Genomic DNA, 9,830 nt, shown 5'->3' on the forward strand with positions numbered 1-9,830 from the left:
GACACACTCTAAACGCATGCCGTGAAAGACCAACTAGAAAAGTCTTTTACGGCGTGCTTTGGCACTTATTAAAAGCATGCCGTGAAAGACCAACTAGAAAAAGTCTTTTATGGCGTGCTTTTGCACATATTAAAAGCACGCCGTAAAAGGCTAACAGAAATGAGTCTTTTACGACGCGCATTCAAAGCACGCCATAAAAGACTAAGCAAGAGGAGTCTTTTACGGTGCTCATTTGGAGCACGCCGTAAAAGGCTACAGAGAGGAGTCTTTTACGGCGCGCATAATATGCACGCCGTAAATTTTAGGCGGTAAAAGCCCAGATTTCTTGTAGTGCCATTCTTCGATTGGGAAAGTTCCTAATTGTAGAAAGTTTCCGTTTTGTAGTTTCTATTTTTCATTTTTAGAAAGTTTCCCATTTTAGTTTAGAAAAGTTTCCATTTCTTATTTTAGAAAGCTTCTATTTTCAGGTCTTTGGAATAAATAAGCTGAATTGAGTTCATAAATGGGAAGAGAAGCTTCATGAAGATGACATGGCAAGAAGGTGACAACGTGGGAATTAAAGATGATTGATTAAGGATTTCAAGGAGAGATTTTCTTGGGAGACTTTTATGGAAAGAAATATTGTTGGAGGAATAATTTGATGTGATTGGCAACGTGAAAATCAGAAATAATCAAGGAGATGACGCCAAGAGAGATTCAAGGGAGATATTTATGGAAGGAAAATATGTGTGCACCAAGGAAAAGATCAAAACGTGTCTAGGTGCATCCCTAAATTCCCTAAAGGAATGTTAGCTGAAATTCATGAAGAAAATCAGAATAATTTCAAGGAAATTCGGCAATTAATATTAGGGAGGTATTTTAGAGAATTTTGATTGGTGGGAATACATCACAAGGCTTACTTGGCATTCTATGATTGGTTGGACCACATCACAAGCTTACTTGGCGAATTATCATTGGTTGAAGCTATGTGGAAAATTCTGATTGCTTTGTGAACCCTAGCCGTGCTCCTATATATACTCCCCTCTTTGACGTTGAGAAGGGTTCCTCTCTCCCATACAATTTACACTTTAGAAAAAAATCAGAAAATCTTCTTAGCATAGCCGTGAGTTTCTCCATCCTCTAGTCATCTCCACGAGTTCAAGCAAGGCCAAGGGAGAAGAAGCATAGCCGTGAGCATCCATCATCCATTTCCAACCTTGAAGCTTGCTTTCGAGATTCAAGAGACCACCACATCAATCGTTCATCACCATCTCCACCTCACGGTGTAATCCGATTCTCCTTTGTAACATTTGCTTTGAATTTCGTTGGTTATGAACTAGTTGACATATGTGTTTGAACAAATATTAATTTCTGGAATTTTTATGATTAATTGAGAATTTTCAGATTCATATTATTGTTCTTCGAGAGTTGCTTATGTGGGTTTGTTTAATTAAATTTGCGTTATAGATAACTTTTGTATTTTAATCTTATGTGGTTGCAAACACTTAGGGTTTCGATATAATTGGTGCTAGGTTTAAGAACATGAAATCGACTTTTCGTTTTGTGCAAACTTGAATCAAAGTAGTAAAGGTTTTGTACAAAGATTGAATTTAATTAACGAGGATTGCAATTAGGTGGACTTTTCCATACTAAATTGTACACTTGAGTTGATAGCCTTTCTCTATGTGTAATGCGTTAAACATGACATGATTGACTAGCTTTCTAGGGTTTGATTGCATGTTTGATAGGATTAATCTAGGTGCTTTCGCTTAGGTTAATTAGCATTGAAAAGTAAAAAATGGGAATTCATTTGCTTTCGAATGTTTCACATGATCAACTCCTTTCTCATGACTTAGATGAACAATATTAGGGTTTGAATCAATTTTAATCGTAAGTTTCAGTTTTGATCTTTGTTTCTCTCATTCCATCTTTGTATTTATGTTTTTGTATTTTAATTGTTTTGTTTACTTAATTTATTTTCGAAAACCAAAAACAAAATCCCCCCTTTTTCGTAAATAATGTTTATACTTGTGAATATATTTGTGAATATTATACTTTGTTTTAATTTTAATTGTTTAATTGTTTGACAATGACAGGTGTACCCTCAATCCCCGGAATAGAACGATCCCTATTTGCTTATACTACTAACGATATTTTCAAGGTTAAATTATGCGCTTGCTTTGAGCGGATCACTTGACCATAGGGAGGGATATCCATGGCGTCATGGCCATGGGTAGCTCCATTTATGGCGATATCACAAGGGACTTAGGCGGCCCTATGGCGTCCCAAGACAGCTGCAGCGCCATATGCTGCGGTGGCTGTTGTCTTACTAAGTCCTAGAATCAATTTTCGATTCTTGCTTCTTATCACTCTGAAAAATAGATGTCCGTGTGAAGTCTTTAGTAGACGGATCATCATATCATGACTAGAATGATATATCCTGTCATGACAAAGCCAATATGTGTCTAAATCTAAGAGATCTTCTCTCATAACTTTATTGGATTTAATAGCTCGAATAGTGACATAGAGTCTTTTAGAGAGACACATAAACTTCTCTAAGATGCGCCTTTGTTCACAATCGTTAGAGACATTGCAAAGGAACTCATTTTCATTCTCTACATGCGTTTTTGCATGGAATCCGTTGGCTATTCATAGGTGCGATTTGCACTAGGAGCGTAGAGATTTTCTGCGACAATAATTAAGGTGCCTTTTTGCAAGGGGAACTTGGGCTATTCCATGTCCTTGAATTAATACCGATGGCCCAGCCATAGTAGTCACAAAGTAATATGCTCAGAATCAAAATGGAGTCATAATGAAAAGAACTTGAAATTTTATTCATATGCCAACGGAGTACATCATTGTCTCTTAACCATTAGGACAATCTAATCCAATTGCTAGCTAATGCAAAATGACATTTACTACAAAGTATATTGCAATTGCCTATTACATCTCTTGGAAAAATAAAGACTTAAACAGAATTGGCGATCTATTAATCCCAGCCAAATTTGTAGTCTTCAACCCTTCACTCAAGATCATCTCCTTGATCTTCTTGTTCCACATAGTGAGCTTCTCTTGCTTCACAATATGCTTTGTAGGCGGTGACAATTTCTTCACAAGTTCTACAAACATGTGCCCAATGATCGGTTACTCCATATCGAGAACATATATCTCTGTGCTCAGACTTCATTGATTAAGGCACTTTGAAAGCGTCATTTAGATGACTCTTAGTGTTGGTAGCGCCAACAACATGGCTAGAGGCGTTGCATCCCTCTCTCTTTCCAGGTTGACCTCTTCGGTTCCGTGTTCGCCTATTTTGGCGGTTACCTTCCCAAGTAGAGCGATTATATGGACCAGAACGTCCAGAAGTATCCCTAAGATTAGGGTTTCGCTCTTGGCGCCCTCTCTTAGTGGCTCGACTATAATTGGATTCTGGAATGTGCTCTGTTTCCATGGATCTCGAATTATAGTCCTTCACAAGGATGTTGTCATGCTTTTCAGCGACATTCATAGCTCCAATAAGCTCATGAAACCTTGTGATCCGTCATGCAGTAACATCGATTCGATAGTTCTTTGCAACCATAAAGGCAGAGACGAGGAAGGTAGAGAGAGTCTTCTCAATCAACATCGCATTTGTATTCACTTTATCACAGAATTCCATTAAGGATTTAATGCGAAGTGCTTCCAAGTTGTAGTCAAGAACTGACTTGAAAGCACAGTAGTAGAGGCTATGCTATCTCACTTCTAGGTCAGGAAGCAGGGAATCATGGACGTTGTCAAATCTTTCTTCGAGTGAAACCCACAGCCTTCTGGAGTCTTCTTCATTCATACACTCGTACTGGAGCGAATCATCCATATGACGAGTAATTAGGATGATGGCTTTCAACTTATTTGCCTCTAAGGCTGCTCTATTTGCTTCTAAAGCTTGAGCTTGCTCAACAATTATCACATCCTGGCTAGGCTCGAGAATCGTATCCAGGATTCCATCGACCTTGAGATGCTGGCGGACATCACGAACCCACCTGTGATATTCAGAGCCAGTTGTTCCCAATGTAGCAAAGTCCAATTTGTTCAGGTTACTTATCCTGAAAGAGAACAAGAAATTAGAGTTAGTTTCAGAGCAAAAAAAGGCTACCACGAAAACAATAAGAATTTCTAAGCGTAGTCACTTCCAAGAAATTAGGAATTTCCGATAGTAGTCACTTCCTAGAAAGTCGATTCCAAGAGGGGTTAGATTAGATCGAAACAACGATGTATGTGGTCAATCATTTTCTTCTCAACAAACTCTTAGTTTGGAGAACTCTACAAGCTCCAAGCTTGGAGTGAGCACGAACCCCCATAGTTCGGCTATTGGTCTCCCCTATGAAGAAAAAAGGGGGGTAGAAGAAGGGAGGTTGCAAGTCCGCGAGAAAAAGAAGAAAAGAATGAAAAACTTCAAAATGGGAACTTTTAGAAAAGTTGCCGGAATCTGGTAGCCAAAGGTGGTGGTGGCTGGAGCTAGGCTGGATGTTCAGGGCTGTGCAGGGATGCTACAGGGATACCGCGAGGTCGTTGCGGGGATGCCGCGAGGTCGCTGCTGAGATGCCCAGGGGATGCTGCAAGGATGCCGCTAGGATGCTGCAGGGCCGCGGGGGCAGCAGATGTAGTGCGCACACACGGGAGCAGCAAGTGTAGGGGCGCGTAGGAGCTGCTGCGGCAGCATATGCAGGGCGCGCTCACGAGGACAGCAAGCGCAGGGGCGAGTAGGAGCTGCTGTGGTAGCGCGGTCGCGTGCGAGTCACGGGAATGTGGAGTCGAGGGGGTAGCGGGATGAGTCGCAGTGTCGCTGAGGTTGCTGGGGTAGCGGAGTTGCTGTCGTGCGGTATTGCGGTATGGCGATCGCGAGAGCAAGAGAATGCTCGCGAGGGAGAAGGCAGCTAGGGCTGCAAGGCTAACCAGGTAGAGTTAGCGTTGAGTTGCGACGCTGGGGCTGCGAGGGCAGTAGTAGCGCAGGCAAGGCAAATCTGATGAAGCTCGATCAATTTATAGGGTTTTGGTCTCTAAGGATTAGGGCTGGTGCTGATAATGTGTTTGAGGAAAACTGAATTGAGAGAGAATTGAATCGTACTTTTATTGATAATAGGGACCTCTTTATATAGAGGATTACAAGCATAGAGATAGAGTTGTACATGGAAACATAATCGTACATTGATTGGATATCTCCTAAGATTCTCCGAGAATATCTCTAATATAAACTCTATTTCAACTAGAGCAAGTAACCTCGAGTTTGGGCCAAACACATATTCTGGATTTACTTGAATAAATATTTAATTTTTGAGGGATAAATAAATATTTAGTTAAACGCTATAAAAAATTAAAAATACCACTACTAGAAATCTGTTCATTTACATCACATCATTTAAATCAGTCAGACTTGCACATGATGTAAAAAAGTAAGTTAACATCGTTTTAGAAAAATAACGATTTAAATGTATGTCATTAACATCAGTTCTTAAAATGACCGGTGTTAAAAATTTAGTTAGAAAATTTGCGGGAACCTATTTTTGCAAAAGCGCTAAGTCTTTTAAGTGAAATGAAGAAGCGGGCACTAAAACTTAAAACTTTTACACTTGGAAAAAAAGAGCGCCCGACCCAAAACTGAAACATAAACCCTAACCTCAGTCTTGACCTCAATTCTCAACCCAGATTTGAGCTCCTCCTCCCCAAACTCGAGCTCCTTCTTCTCACCATAACAATCATTCCTCCTCCATTCTCCGGCGAAATCTGAAGCACCGGGAGAGTCAAAGAAACGTAGACCCCGACAATGTCGTTGAAACCTCAGCTCCCTCTCAGTCCCCACCTTTCTCCGCCTCCGACTGAGATCAATCAGCTTCTCATCTCAGGTAGGTCAGTTACATGGAATTATTGTATAGATCTGTGGGCTATTTATAAATTAGTTGAAGCCTCTATCCGATTGCAGCAACAACGACACCGTCACCGTCACTGATAGCACCGCCGCCACCTTGACTACCAAAAACGTCACAGTTTGGAACCCTGGGGGATCCGCTCCTTCTACTCCTCTGGTTTCCTCCTTCGTTTCAGGTAATTTCTCTGCTCCGCTTCGTTGTTGTTCTTCCTTTACGGATAGAGAGGGCTGGGTTTTTCGTTTCAATTGTGAAGTATTCAGTTTTTGAAATTGAATCTGCAGATTTTGGGATTAAGCTGTGAGTTGTTTGATTTATCTGCTCGGAGAGCAGTAGTTCGAGGAGTTGAAAGCCGAGTTTAAGGGGAAGATTTGGCATCCTATACACCTGGAAAGTGTGAGGGTTAGGCTGATTGCCAAGGATATTATTGACTCTTTGAACAGAGGGTTGAGGCATGATCAGGAGTGGACTGACATGGGGGATGCATCGGTGGAGGTCGACTGGAATTCGAAGGCCGGGGGAGTAAGACTGTGCAATCATTGATGGAGGGTGAGAAGGGGAAAATGGAGGGGAATTGGTCACGTGAGGATGAGATTCTTGATGATAAGTGGATTGAGCATAGTAGGAAGAAGGGTAAGGATAGTGGTGTTAAGGATGCCACTTCGCATTTGGTTGATTTGGATTGGAAGATTTTGGCGGTGGATGAGCCGAATGTCAATGTGTTTTGCTTGCTGGGTGGGAAGATTGTGGTCTTCATAGGGTTGCTCAAGCAATTTAGAAGTGATATATGCCGATATAGCTATGATAATTGGTCATGAGGTATGATGAGTTATTGTTTAGTTTTTTGGTTCTGTGTAGGTGTTAGTTATATGTTGGGGATTCGATAAAACTTGTCCTTTGTGTTGTGATTGAAAACTAGGTTGGGCATGCCGTAGCTTGACACTATCAAGAGGGCATCACAAAAAGCCTGTGGGTTGCAATCTTGCAACTGGTTCTTTATAAGCTTATTTCACCTGATTTTGTCAACCCATTATCCAATCTTTTCTTAAGGCTTCTTTTTTCCCGAAGGTACGTTACTGTTGATTATCATTTGCTTATGGATAAAGGATTATGTGCTTTATGACTCTTCTTAGTGTTGGTTCATTTTGATAGAGGAAGATGCACACTGTAAATGGTTGCATATGGCTTCTTGTTTTGTAGTAAGGTTACTTTGATGATCAGTATACTAGGACTTAACCGGAGCATACGTGCAGTACTTATTGACTGGCTTGTGGAGGTGATTGATCTTTGTTGATAGCTTGATGAGGTACTGTGTAAAGAGAAACTGAAGTTGAATTCTGATTGTAATTTACGTGGCTCGACTTCTTCTCCCTTTAAGATCAGGTTGCTGAAAGTGCTATTAACTTTGACTGGGGTAACTGCTTTTGACATTCTTGCTTCATAATCTGCAGTTCGTTCTACTTATATATATATATATATATATATAATAATTTTTGTCACCACATGATAGGTTTCTGTTCCATTAGAAGCTCTTCAACCTCTTTGGACCTCCATGAACCGTAAATCTTGGGGTAGAAAGTTACATTCCTCGTCATCAGCTGAAGACCTTCTCCAGGTTACATATTGGCATTGCTCCCTATTAATGAAACTCTTTTCTTTTTCTTTTTTCTTTCGGAACATGTGTAAATAAGATGTAGAGAGGCACCATTAAGAGGTCAGTGACTCGATGCATAGTGGAGGTTTACATCCACTAATGTTCAAACACAATAATTTCTTTGGAATTGAGAATGCTACTGTAAACTTGTTAAAGATGATTCTTTTAATCAGAGTCGGAGGTAATATTTTTAGTACCCTACACTTTGAACTTTTGTAGTTTCAAAGTTTATTAATTGTTGCAATTTGGTCCAGTTCACATATCCCTTCATTTAATTAGGTGATGGAAGTGCCCTGTGTTGGTATTGGGAATGTCATCATAATCACTTAACCAGCATAAGCGTCACATGACATTTGACAACAAAACTACCTTAATAACTGTCAAAGAATAACAGATTTCTAGTTTTATTTCTTAATTATGAATTACAGAAATTATTTTTGCACAACATGTACTAGTTTGAGCCATATACAGTGTGCCTTAAGTAATTTACTTTTCTTTACATTTATATATATATGTATGTATATATATATATATATATATATATATATTTTACAGGTTCTGGCATCGCTGGAAGGTGCCATAAAGATAGAATATTTATCTTCAAACTTTGAGACTACCGGTGAGCTGCTATATTCCTCAAATGAAAAAGGACGTACGTGTTACTAGCAATTTTTCTTTTCCTGATAGCGTTGTTGTGCTTCCATGGATACCACTTACAATAGTTGCTGTGGCTCTTATGCTCATGGAGTTTGATATATGTGGCCATCGTAAACATGCTACAGAAGAAGTTGGAGACTCAGAAGAACAAGGAATCTGAGAATTTTATAGTAAGTAATATCATAATATCATATTAATATCATATAATTTATTTTAGAAAATTATCCGGAATGGGTATAATGAGGAGGAATGAATCACTTGGTTAGTGCATGCAGATGTTGTGTTCCCTAATCAAGTAATCAGTAATTTTCTCCCAGCCATATATTAAGCATTCAAGTTTTGTCAATAGAAGATAGATGTGTGTACACTTGAAGTGGAAATATTGAAATTAAGCAACTGTGATCAACTGCGATATATTTGATATCCATATACTTATTTGCTGGTTAGTGATCCTGATCAACTGTATTAAATACTTTCAAGGTGCATAAGTGAAAAGTGGGGTGGAGATTTTAATTATGGTTTTAATAGACTTCTAGAGAGAGATATATCTATTTGAGTAAAATAATAAGGGATGTTGATTGGACTTTGGGTTTGGTATAAGCACAAGGCTGAGAAAGAAAAAAGAACAAAGAAAACAATTAATCACAAGGTCGTAAGAACTTACATCCTTCTTTATTTGCAGTGTGTTAAAATTACTTATGTATTGATTGTTCATCTTATATTTTGTTCTCTTTTACACTTGGCACATGATTTTGACAAAATACTTTATATTTCCAGAAAATATGAGGAGATCTGTGCACCCCTGGTTGAAGAATTTTGTTACATTACTTATAGGGTCCCTTATTGATAACTCATGTTTTAAGGAAAGAGGTAAGACTTTATCCTACTTTGAGTGAACTGTGGGATTTTACCCAATGATTATGACTTATATGTTGTTTTATACATTTTTAGTGGGCAGTAAAGACGCTCAAATCATATAGCCAAAATGATATTGACAAGGTGTGCATTGAAGCGGCTGATTATATACAGAGATTGGTGTAAGACTTTTGGCTTCCATGATTTTGAGTAAGGCTAGTTTTTGCTTTGAAGCAAGTTTGGTGTAGAACGTACTTTTGTAGTTGGTTGCTACTATGTTTCTAAGCTAGCCTTTGTAGGTTTTGGGTTTTATTTTGTGAATTATATTGAATCATGAATTTGGAAAGAAAATTAATGGAAAGCTCCAATTTTTGGGTGATGAGAAATGTATTTCTTTTTCCAGCAACTAGATGAAATCGATGTCCTATGATTATCAATATATCGAATTGTAACTCAAAACTGATGTAATCAAAACTACTGCACATCTATTTCTCGATTTCTAATTACCAAACCGTAATCTATTATGAACATACAAATCACCTACCATGGAGCAAACCGATGTGTGGTAAAAAGTTGAACATCGGTTTTGGAAAGCAAGAATGATGTCTTCAATGAACTAACACATCAGTTTGAATAAACATAGCCGACGTACATAATACCATTGAACATCGGTTTACTTAATTGGAAACGATGTTCTATCTTAAAGGAAACATCATTTCTGAATAAAAAAATGATGTAGAATAAAGATGCAGACATCGTTCCTAGGAAAATAATGTGGCAACCTA

At 38.8% G+C, this 9,830-nt stretch overlaps 1 long non-coding RNA gene across 6 annotated transcripts; it reads left to right on the forward strand.

Moving 5' to 3' along the window:
* The first annotated feature begins 5,570 nt into the window (after nucleotides 1-5,570).
* Nucleotides 5,571-9,459, forward strand: LOC112189217. Of its 6 annotated transcripts, none has more exons than XR_002931777.2 (9): nucleotides 5,571-5,858; nucleotides 5,936-6,057; nucleotides 6,164-6,698; nucleotides 6,799-7,293; nucleotides 7,390-7,494; nucleotides 8,089-8,152; nucleotides 8,256-8,360; nucleotides 8,968-9,060; nucleotides 9,142-9,459. It is a non-coding gene; the product is annotated as an uncharacterized LOC112189217 (long non-coding RNA). The 6 variants fall into 6 exon arrangements; XR_005807706.1 differs by having other exon boundaries at nucleotides 6,799-6,947; nucleotides 7,032-7,293; nucleotides 8,089-8,360; XR_005807705.1 differs by having other exon boundaries at nucleotides 6,799-6,947; nucleotides 7,080-7,293; nucleotides 8,089-8,360.
* Nucleotides 9,460-9,830: the final 371 nt, after the last annotated feature.

The sequence above is a fragment of the Rosa chinensis genome, chromosome 2 (genome assembly GCF_002994745.2).
Source record: "Rosa chinensis cultivar Old Blush chromosome 2, RchiOBHm-V2, whole genome shotgun sequence".
Classification (NCBI taxonomy): Eukaryota; Viridiplantae; Streptophyta; class Magnoliopsida; order Rosales; family Rosaceae; genus Rosa; species Rosa chinensis.